Source organism: Triplophysa dalaica, chromosome 12 (genome assembly GCF_015846415.1).
Source record: "Triplophysa dalaica isolate WHDGS20190420 chromosome 12, ASM1584641v1, whole genome shotgun sequence".
In the NCBI taxonomy this organism is placed as follows: domain Eukaryota; kingdom Metazoa; phylum Chordata; class Actinopteri; order Cypriniformes; family Nemacheilidae; genus Triplophysa; species Triplophysa dalaica.
In genome coordinates, this window is record NC_079553.1 from 15,534,557 (window position 1) to 15,547,030 (window position 12,474).

Sequence of the window (12,474 nt, forward strand, 5' to 3'; positions counted from 1 at the left end):
ATTCAAGGATATTCAACTACATCTGGCTCACAAAAGGCTTCCATCTAAAACCCTGAGAGAGGAAACAATAGAATCAGACTATAAGTGTGAGGTTGTTTTATTTACTATAAAATGTGCTTGTTTCTCACAAAGACATACATGGTTATTGTATTTTTATGAACAGGCAGCTTGTTTAACTGACATATATTTTTATGTCCAACACATAAATTTGCATCACAATTGACAATCCAACAATATTCTAAAAGCTGACTATTAAAAAGACATACACATTTGTGGCATATTTTACATAAACTTTCAAAAACCTATAATCTATTATAATCATAACTATAGGAAACATGTTGTTTAAAAAAACTGTGTAATATTTGCAGCAGACAGATACGACCAGTATTAACGTGTGCTTACACGGCCGTCTGTGTGTAAACAGATTAAGACAACTTATAATAAAGTCTACAATGAAACAATATTCGTTAATGAGAATGCAGAGGTGAATCTGTGAATACTGGTCATTATGGAAATTTAAATATTGCAGCTGTTTTTTTTTATGTGCGCCTTGTCAGTAAAATCAGCCACAGAAGTTTACACTCCCATCTGTTTTTTTTACGCTCTTTTGCTATTTTTCCCTGTTTAATAAATTTGGCTCTATGCTATAAAAACCCAAAGAAGTTAGCTTACATACAGTATACACATAAATACATATAACTTATCTCCTTGCCATATTTGTGCAGATAACCCTCGAAAACTAACTTGTAGAATTTTTCAAGTTTTTTGTAACATTTGATGCAAACACATATAGGCATACAAATGTCACCGATGTTAGGGCCGAGGGCCAATAACCACACTCCGGAGGAGCAGACACCAGAGGACACCAAGAGGCGGACAACAAGAAGTGGATTTAAAAGGGTAAGTATTTTATTAACTTAAAACAATAAAAGCAGTGATGCAAATGTTCGTGGGTGAGACAGTGGCTTCCTTCGTCTCCTCGGATGTGTTCGTGAGACAGGCAGCCGACAATGCTCAGACTCAGCTGGTGTGTAAGTCACAGAACAGTCCAGGGGATGACAGCAACTTCTCCTCTTCCCCGAGGGACAGACAACGACGGTGTTCGGGCTCGGCTGGTGTGTCAGTTCACAGAACAATCCAGGGGAGGACAGCAACTTCTCTTCTTCCCCGAGGGACAGACAACGACGGTGTTCGGGCTCGGCTGGTGTGTTAGTTCACAGAACAATCCAGGGGAGGACAGCAACTTCTCCTCTTCCCCGAGGGACAGACAACGACGGTGTTCGGGCTCGGCTGGTGTGTGAGTTCGTAGACCAGTCGGCGGAAGGACAACAGCTTCACCTCTTCCCCGAGGGACAGGCAATGACGGTGTTCAAGCTCAGCTGGAGTCCGTCGCCACTCCGGGCACAAAGGAAAACCTGAACACAGCTTTAGACAGATCAATTCAAAAGGATCTTCATATGCAGACGTCAATTGTCATTCATCTCAGTTTCTGAAGAAACACAGTCGTTAGACCTCACCACACTCGTGCATAAATCACTCTTAGAAATCCTCACGCGTGTGTATTTCACTCTCTCAGACACTGCAACTCACTTCATCTCCACAGTGATTAGTCGACCTGTTTCTCCTCTTGCTGTAGGGTGAATGACTCCAAGGATGGCGACTGCAGAAGTTTGACGTGAACACATCAGCGACCTTCCCCTCTGCTGTGTAATCTCTTCCCACTAGAACACCGATCAGACATCCAACCTTCAGCTCTCTCCGGTTACGCCGCCGTCAAGACACACACCAGCCCAGATACACCACCCCCTTGCTTGCCCAGAACACCACTCTTTTATACACCCTTGTCCTGAGCGCGTGCTTCAATGAAGCGCAGCTTAATTCACTTCAGCTGCCGCTTGTTATGGCCAGCAATCAAGCCACCCGGTGACACCCTCCCCCACCGGATCCGTTCTAGTCCCGAGAACGGGGTCCCGACTCCCATTCTCCGTATCTTGCAGGGGGTACTCCTCTAGTCTCCCGTTGGGAGCGTCGAGCTGGGGCCTCGGCCTCCCCCTCCCTGGGCTCAGGAGTGGGGGCCCTTCGGATCATAGGCCAGCCCACCCAAGTTGGTGCAGGGGCCACAGGTGCTGGCGGCGCCTCAGTCTCTTGTCGCAGGTAATTTGGACAAGGACGCAGCAGGTTTCGGTGCAGGACTCTCACAGGGCCTGACTTACCCTCGGGACGGATGGTGTACACGGGTTGGTCAGGCCTTTGCTGTTGCTCCACTACGTAGGGGGTGGTTTCCCACCGGTCGCTGAGTTTACCCTTCCCCTGGCGCCGGTTATCCCGCACCAGTACCCGTTCTCCGGGTAACAAAGGAGCCTCTCGAGCGGTGCGGTCGTACAATCTCTTGTTCTTCTTTGCTGCTGCCTCCAGATGCTTGGTTACCTTGTCATAGGCAGAGTGGAGTTGACGATGGTGTCGGTGTACCCATTCAGTGGTGGTGGCGGGGGCTTCAGCCGGGACTGCTCCTAACAGCAGATCTGTGGGCAGGCGCACATGCCTCCCAAACATCAGGTAAGTCGGGGCATACCCCGTTGTGCTGTGGATGCTGTTATTATAGGCCTGCACCAGAGCCGGCAGGCTGTCCGTCCAGTAACCTTGGTGGTCTGCATCTAGTGTTCCCAGTAGACTCAAGAGCGTCTGATTGAAGCGTTCGCACCCTCCGTTCCCCTGTGGGTGATAAGGCGTGGTGCGGGTTTTCCGGCATCCGTACAGACTGCATAGCTCCTGGATGACACGGGACTCAAAGTTCGGCCCTTGGTCAGAATGGAGCGTCTCGGGACATCCAAAGGGCTGGAAGACGTGTCTCCATAGGGCACCGGCAGTGGTGGCGGCGGTCTGGTCCAAGGTTGGTATGGCCCAAGCGTACTTAGTGAACAAGTCAGTCACTACCAAGATGTTCTGGTAGCGGTCTGTTGGACGACTTAAGGTCAGGAAGTCCATAGCCACCATATGTAACGGGGCTCTGGGTCGCACCGGAACCATAGGGGCCCTCACGTCTCGCCGGGACTTGAACAGCGTGCAACGGGGGCATCCTTGTACATACCTCCCCACCGACTCTCCCATACCACTCCAAAAGAAGTGTCGACGCAGTAGTGATACGGTCCGTTCTTGGCCCTGATGTCCTAACTGGTCATGATAGGCCTGGAGCAACGGCTGAATCTGTGCTTCGGGCACCACCACCTGAGACACCATCTCATGGGTCCTCGAGTCCAGAACAGACCTACAGATCACACCATCTCGCAACTTCAGCCTCTTCCACTGCCCCAGAAGCTTCTTTACCCTCACCGGATGTCCCTGTCGTTCCTCCACCCCAGGGAATTTGTTCCTCTCCAGGTAAGTCCACAGGGTAGCCAGCCCTTCATCCTGCTCTTGCCGTTCCCTCCATCGATGAGGGTCCCATCCCCAATTTGCTGGTATGCCTTCCGCTCGTGCTCCAGGTGCTTCCACCACTCCCACCATCAGCCCTTCTTCTGGTTCTGGCCCTGAAGTTCCCCCTTCCCTAGCTGGTGGTAATCGGGACAGGACATCGGCATTTATGTGCTCTCGGCCTGGTCGATATTGTAGCCGATAGTTGAAGTTGGCGAGCTGGGCCACCCACCGCTGCTCCACCGCTCCCAGCTTCGCGGTCTGCAGGTGTACCAGCGGACTGTTGTCGGTTACTACCAGCACTTCGGCTCCCCGGTAATCCTTAAACTTCTCGCACAGAGCCCACTTCAGGGCCAGCAGCTCAATTTTAAAAGAGCTGTAATTGGCATCGTTCCGTTCAGCAGGGTGGAGGCTCCGACTGGCGTAGGCAATGACCCTTTCTGTCCCGTCTTGTCGTTGGGCCAGTACGGCTCCCAGCCCGCTATTGCTAGCGTCAGTGTAGAGGACGAAAGGCTGGGTGAAATCGGCGTAAGCCAGAATGGGGGCCTGCAACAACTCCTGCTTGAGTCGGTGGAAGGCGGTCTCGCACTCCTGACTCCAGGTGATGGTAGGGGAACTTCGGCTCCGCGAGGTACCGGTACCGGCCAGCAGCTGATTCAGGGGTTTTGCAATTTTTGAGAAGTCCTTTATGAAGCGTCTGTAGTAGCCGACGAATCCAAGAAAGGACCGTACCTGCCTTACGGTCTTCGGAGGGACCCAGCCCTGCACTGCAGACACCTTCTCCGGATCAACAGCCACTCCTGCAGCGCTCACCCGGTGCCCCAGGAACTGAACCTCTCTTCTGAGGAGCTGGCATTTCCCGGGCTGGAGCTTCAGTCCATACCGTTCCATTGCCCGGAAGACTTGCTCCAAGTGTGACAAGTGACCATTGAAGTCAGGGGAGTACACGATCACATCGTCTAAGTAAACCAAGGCGGAGTCCATCAGCTGCCCTCCCAGGCATCGCTGCATGAGCCTCTGGAAGGTCGCAGGAGCGTTACAGAGGCCGAAGGGCATACGATCCCATTCAAATAGGCCGAAAGGGGTGGTAAAGGCAGTCTTCTCGCGGTCCTGTTCCTCCATCTTCACCTGCCAGTAGCCACTCGCTAAGTCCAGGGTAGAGTACCAGCTGGCGCCGGTCAGTCCCGTAAGGGAATCCTCGATCCGGGGCAAGGGAAAGGCATCCTTCTTGGTGACCAAGTTCAGTTTCCGATAGTCTACACAAAACCTCCAAGAGCCTGTCTTCTTGCGGACCAGGACAATTGGGGCGGCCCATGGGCTGCTGCTCTCCCGGATAACTCCTCGTCCCAACATTCCTTTCAGTAGGGCTCGTACTTCCGTATACAAAGTCGGAGGGACTGGGCGGTATCGTTCTCGACTTGGTGGGGCGTCTCCAGTAGGAATGGCGTGCTTGACTATGTCGGTGCACCCATAGTCTTCGTCGTGGGTGGAGAAGACGTGTTGCCACTTGGCCAGTAGACTCTGGAGTTTGCGGGTTTGTTCTTCCGTTAGGCCCTCTCCTTCCAGGGACTCGCTCTGAAGGTGGCCCGGCATGCCCTGTGCAGTGGAACCAGGACGAGACTCCTTCTCCGCCAGGCCAACCTCGACCACTGTGGCGCTCACTTGGCAGAAGCGGACCTCCTGCTCCTCCCTCACCTGGTGGGGGTCTACAGGCGTGATACGGGTCAGTCGTTGGTGACGGTACAGATGGACGGGGTAAGTATTCGGGTTTCTTACTTTAACTGCGACTCGGCCCCGACGGGCTACTGTTAACCCCCGAGCGCATTCAACAGTCTGGCACTCCCAGTGGGGTTCAACAAGGAGGCAATCTTCAGGGCCATAGGTCCGACCTGGCAGCCGAACCCAGACCACAGCTTCGCTCCGGGCAGGGACAGAGACAGCATACCGGCAGGCCACCCGACCCACGTCCTCCCGGTCGCGTTGGAAAATCGCCACCTGAACCCCCCGACAGTCAGTCATAACACGCTCCCACTCCTTCTTCTCGGCTGTGGAGGTGTAACGAAGAGGTCCAGCCTGGAACAGTTCCTCCCAACAGTCCATGATGACATTCATCCCTAACAGGGCTCGATGTTCTCCCAGACAGGAGTCTCGCACGATCACTACCCCCTTCTTCGGGATTGTGGTGCCGTGAATTTCGAAGTTGGTGACCTGGTATCCGATGTAGGGGATGCGCAGGCCATTTGCCCCACGCAGGGTGAGCCAAGGGACTTCAGCTTCGGGTAAGTGATGAGCATCAAACAGATCTTTGGACAAACTCTCAGACAACATAGTGACCTGGGACCCTGTGTCTACCAGGCACCGAACAGTAACGCCATTGATCTTAATCTCCAGGAGGGGACAGCGTCCCACTAGGCCGTCTCGTGGAGCTGAGTCCACACAAGGGTCTATCCGGGGGGTCCCGACCACTTGACCCACAGTGGCCGGTCGTTCTAAAAACCCCCTTGCGAGCTACGTCGGGAACCGCATTGGCGGCTGTAGTGTCCGGGCTCTCCGCAGGTGTTGCAGATCGGGCGCCCCTGCTCATCCCACTGGAACCTGGAACTGAACGGACGGCTGGTGCGTCTTCCCGGATCTCTCCCTCCGTCAGAATACGAACGTTCTCGAGGTAGGGGCAGGGGCTCTGGCCGTCCACGGCGGAGTTCTCCAAGAATGGATTTTGAGAGTTCGGCCATTTCTTCTCGGACGTCTTTCATTAACTCCGCACGTAGGGTCCGCTTCCAGTCGGTCGGTTCGGGCTGTGTTGGGGCACTCATTCCACTTGCAGCCATACACACCGGTGTTTCTACAGTCTGATGGTGATCTTGTTCCAAGGCTAGGGCCTCCTTACGTACATCTTCGAATGTCAGGGTGGCGTCCCTTCGAAGCTGTAACCTCAGACTCTGCCGTATTGGACCTTCTCGTAACCCCAACAGGAACTGGTCTCTTAACAGTGTCTCTTCCTCTCCCAGTCCATGATGTTCTCGATTCTTCAGCCTGGAGAACAGTTCCCGTAGTCGCAGAGCGAATGCTCGCAGTGTCTGCCCAGGTACCTGCTTACAATTGAAAAACTGCGTTCGTAACACTGCCACCGGAGTCGAATCACCGTATTGCCCAGACAGAAATTCGAATATGGCCCGTGTGGTGGCTCGGACGGCTTCAGGTGCTGCTCGGACTTCTCTCTTCGCCTCCCCCTCAAGTGAATTCAAGACAAACTGTATCTTCTGGGCTTCACTGAGCCCTTGCAGTCCGGCCAAGTACTCCACTTGCGCCCTCCAGTCCGAAAAACTCAACTCAGAGCCAGATCCACCATACTTTTGAGCCCACGGAACTCCCATGAACATAGATGCCATCGGCTGCCGGACGGCTGGCAAGTCCTCGTCCGCCATCCTGGGTCCTCCGGCCGCTCAACTCCGAGTGGTAACCCTGCCGACTACGCCAAAAGTGATGTCACCGATGTTAGGGCCGAGGGCCAATAACCACACTCCGGAGGAGCAGACACCAGAGGACACCAAGAGGCGGACAACAAGAAGTGGATTTAAAAGGGTAAGTATTTTATTAACTTAAAACAATAAAAGCAGTGATGCAAATGTTCGTGGGTGAGACAGTGGCTTCCTTCGTCTCCTCGGATGTGTTCGTGAGACAGGCAGCCGACAATGCTCAGACTCAGCTGGTGTGTAAGTCACAGAACAGTCCAGGGGATGACAGCAACTTCTCCTCTTCCCCGAGGGACAGACAACGACGGTGTTCGGGCTCGGCTGGTGTGTAAGTTCACAGAACAATCCAGGGGAGGACAGCAACTTCTCCTCTTCCCCGAGGGACAGACAACGACGGTGTTCGGGCTCGGCTGGTGTGTGAGTTCGTAGACCAGTCGGCGGAAGGACAACAGCTTCACCTCTTCCCCGAGGGACAGGCAATGACGGTGTTCAAGCTCAGCTGGAGTCCGTCGCCACTCCGGGCACAAAGGAAAACCTGAACACAGCTTTAGACAGATCAATTCAAAAGGATCTTCATATGCAGACGTCAATTGTCATTCATCTCAGTTTCTGAAGAAACACAGTCGTTAGACCTCACCACACTCGTGCATAAATCACTCTTAGAAATCCTCACGCGTGTGTATTTCACTCTCTCAGACACTGCAACTCACTTCATCTCCACAGTGATTAGTCGACCTGTTTCTCCTCTTGCTGTAGGGTGAATGACTCCAAGGATGGCGACTGCAGAAGTTTGACGTGAACACATCAGCGACCTTCCCCTCTGCTGTGTAATCTCTTCCCACTAGAACACCGATCAGACATCCAACCTTCAGCTCTCTCCGGTTACGCCGCCGTCAAGACACACACCAGCCCAGATACACCACCCCCTTGCTTGCCCAGAACACCACTCTTTTATACACCCTTGTCCTGAGCGCGTGCTTCAATGAAGCGCAGCTTAATTCACTTCAGCTGCCGCTTGTTATGGCCAGCAATCAAGCCACCCGGTGACACAAAGGTCATACTTTTAACCAACCAGAGCCATTGAATATGAGAGTTACAACAAAAGCTATTTACCGCAATTGTACAGTTCAAGTACAGTTTTATGTGTTACGTCTGTACTGTAATTTCACAGTAAAGTACTGGCAGCTATTTAACTGCAATTGAACAGTTTAAGAACAGTTATTTGTTTTACGGGTGTACTGTAATTTCACAGTTAAGTACTGGCAGCAGTGGTTCCAGCCATTTACTGTAATTTAACAGGTTTACAGCCGCTTTTCATTTAACAATTGTGCTGGAATTCCACAGTTAAGTAACCGGAGCAATTTACCGTAATTGTACAGTTTTCTGTTTTATTGCTGTACTGTAATTTTATAGTAATGGCTAATGGCTAATGTTAATTTATATTACTCTACTACCCAGATAGCAAATAAATACCTTTTTTTTTCTTCCCAGAAATGGGCCATAGGAACATCACAACTGGTCCAATATATAATAATATATTGAATAATTGGAAAAAAACACAGAAACCAAGCAAATCCAAGTATTGTGTTTAATTGATGCTGACAATAAAATCGCAAAAATAAATACAATGTGAAAAGAGTTACCAAAAAACAATCACACTAACATTTAGACGACAGAAAAAAGTAACAAAAAAGTCACAAAGTACCACAGAAACATAAAAATATATTGAATAATAGAAACAATTTTTTACTACTAAACTCGAACAAAACAGAAGTGTTACTTACTGGACCGAAAACTGCTATGCGTAACAACCAAGAATACTGCTTAACGATTGACGGATGCCCCATAAAATCCTCGTCATCAGCTAAGAATCCTGGCGTTGTATTCGACAGTACTCTGTCATTTAAAAGCCATGTCGCCAACACCTGTAAAATTGCATTTTTCCATTTTAAGAATATATCCAAATTACGTCATATGCTGTCACTGTCAGATGCAGAGAAATTAATTCATGCATTCATGACATCAAGACTAGATTACTGTAATGCACTTCTAGGTGGTTGCCCGGCGGGCCTATTACAAAAACTGCAACTGGTTCAAAACGAGGCAGCTCGAGTTCTTACACGTACAAAAAAGTATGAGCATATAACCCCGGTTCTGTCAACCTTGCACTGGTTACCTATAAAGCATCGCATTAACTTTAAGATCTTGCTTATTACCTATAAAGCCCTACATGGTCTAGCGCCGCAGTATTTGAATGAACTTCTGTTGTATTACAGATCTCCACGTACATTACGTTCTCAGGCGTCCTGTCAGTTGGTAATACCTAGAATTTCAAAAACAAGTGCAGGTGGTAGATCCTTTTCTTATCTAGCGCCTAAACTTTGGAATATTCTTCCCTGCACGGTCCGGGAAGCAGACACACTCTGTCAGTTTAAAACTAGACTAAAGACTCATTCTTTTTAATCTTGCATACACTACACCTCCATAATATTAATCCTCAGAGGATTTAGGCTGCATTATTTAGATCAACCGGAACCAGGAACACATCCAACAACAAATGATGTACTTGTTGCATCAAAGAGTGCAGAACAGTACTCTACTCTCAGCCAGTCTTGTCTCTTTGTTCCAAGGTTACCGCAGGATGCAGTTCATGCCCAGACCTGATGGCAGAGCTGAGAATGGGAAGCGGTGACCTGACAAGAGCTAAGAGGATAGAGCTGGATAAAGGACGCGACAACTTTGTTTTTCCTACAACATTTCAAATGCTATTAGATTGTTAATGATAATCTTAAATCCTTAATTTTTATATTTTTATTAAGCCTTGTTGTGCAAGCACTGCTGAGCTTGTGCAGAGGCAGCAGCTTTTGCCAGAGGGGAACTGGAATCCCCTGGTTGGGCATGGGTTCCCCTGAGTTTTTTTTTTCTCGATGGGAGTCTGCCTGGCCGGGGTGGCTGCTTTAGAATTCATACTTGTATTCAATGTGTCTCATGTACAGCTGCTTTGTAACAATGAAAATTGTAAAAAGCGCTATATAAATAAAGTTATGTTGAGTTGAGTTAAAAATACAATGGAAACTATGCAACAAATAATGTCAAATAATAAACTAAAAGCAAGAAATACTTCAAATAGTAACACAATACAAAAAACACAGCAACAATAAACTAAACACTAAATTCATATATTAAGGATTAAATTAAAATGTAAAAGATTTAGTGCATAAAGCTTATAATAACAGAAACCAATAAACAAAGTGAATAAACAAACAACACTAAATAAAGACAAAAAGTATGTTTACAAATGTGCAAATATGTTTAGACAAATAGGTTACGAACAACCCTGTAAAAGATGAAAACAGTTAATTGGAATCCAACTTAAGTAACTTTTTTGAACTCCAGCTCCGTGATCTGTGCATGGGAAGGATTTCTTACTGCCTCTAGAAAGAAAGCATACAAATACAGAGTTAAAAATATAATTAAATAAAATGCATAATAATTAGAGACATTTCACACTACAATTCACCATGAATTACTAAGAGTTAACTAAGAGTTTTACATTTAATACATGAGTTTTTTTGGTACATTTAAGAGTTCCAGGCTGCTTAATGTAAGCGCTTACCAATCACAACAAAATTGGGAATCCTGTTTTCCCATTTACACCTCTCCAGTTTACAGTTTTGGGCCGTTTTTTTTTTGCCAACTTCATTCACCAGACGACTGTCTACAACATGCTTTTGTATGCAATACTGATATTAGGCAAATTACAATACACACAAGACCAATTAAAAACATATCATTTTCAAATTGTTACAGATTCAGCTGAAATTGTACATAAGTACAATGACCTGTTTGAAAAAAAAGTGAAAGAATGAAATGAAATACAGTCTAAATTTGTTTTCCATTTTGGTGGCCTCAGGGAGTCTGTCTCTGACTGGAGATGGTCTGCTGTTCCACAAGATGCGCTGCTGTCGTGTTCTTTTTTTTTCATTTTACTATGTCAAAGACATAATTTAAAAAATCAAAACACATACACATAGCTTTTAAATGAAATGTATTAAACAAACATCACTTTTTACCAAAACTGCAAGCACAACGTCCACTTACTTAGTGCCAACAAAGCTGACAATGTTTTCTACAAGCAAAACTCATGCATAGATAAACTTTCTTGTAAAACAAAGGTACAATAAAGGCAAATTTTAATCGACTGAGTTCTTATACATTTTGACATTTACATTTAGTCATTTGGCAGACGCTTTTATCCAAAGCGACTTACAGTGCACTTATTACAGGGACAATACCCCTGGAGCAACATGGAGTAAAGTGTCTTGCTCAAGGACACACTGGTGGTGGCCGCTGGGATCGAACCAGCAACCTTTGATTTACCAGTTCAGTGGTTTAACCCACTAGACCACCATCTCCACACAGACCACCATCCATTTACACCATCCTTATACATTTACATTAAGCAGACGCTTTTATCGGAAGAGTTTGAGTAATAAGCGATATGTCATACAGGAGCCATAATACATGAAGTGCCAATACAAAGTTACTGGTTTCAACAAAAGCTAGACCACTACCTGTTGAGATAAAGGGATAGTTTTTTTTTGTCTGTCAAGTATTCACAGAAGAGATGGGTTTTAAGTAGTTTTTTAAATGTTGTGAGAGATGTGGTTGAACGGACAGAGTTAGGAAGAATGTTCCACCAGGAAGGAGTTGTGAATGAGAATGAGCGGGAGAGCGATCTACTGCCCTTATGGGAAGGCAATACAGGACGCCGCTGGTTTGCTGAACGCAGGGATCTTGATGGGATGTAGGAGTGCAGGAGAGTGTGGAAGTAAGCCGGCGCAGATCCAGTGATAGTCCTGTAGGCAAGCATTAGTGACTTGAATCTGATACGGGCTGCAACCGATAGCCAGTGAAGAGAGATGAAAAGGGGAGTCACGTGAGCCCTTTTGTGGCTGTTGGAAGACGAGGCGTGCTGCTGCGTTCTGAACCAGCTGAAGTGGTTTGATAGCCTTTGCAGGAAGACCAGCAAGGAGAGCATTGCAGTAGTCCAACCTTGAGATTACCAGGGCCTGGACAAGGAGTTGTGCCGCATGCTCAGTGAGATAGGGTCTGAACTTTCTAATGTTGAATAAGGCATGACCGTGTTGTCTTTGCAATGTGATCATTGAAGGACAGCTGTTTGTCAAATATGACTCAGAGGTTCCTGGCTGTTTTGGAATGGGTGATTGTGGTATTGCCAAGATGGATGTTGAGATCGTGTTGGACCGTAGAGTGTGCCGGAACCACGAGTAGTTCTGTCTTGGCAGGGTTCAGCTGGAGGTGATGCCCTTTCATCCAAGCTGAGATGTCCTCGAGGCAGGCTGTAATGCGAGCTGCTACAGTGGTATCGTCTGGGTGAAACGAGATGTAGATCTGGGTGTCGTCGGCATAACAGTGATACGAGAAGCCATGTGCCTGTATGATGGGTCCCAAGGATGCCGTGTAGATGGAAAAAAGCAGCGGTCCAAGCACCGACCCCTGAGGGACCCCAGTGATCATGTGATGAGCAGTGGACAGCGAGCCCCTCCGTGACATCCTGAAGGATCTG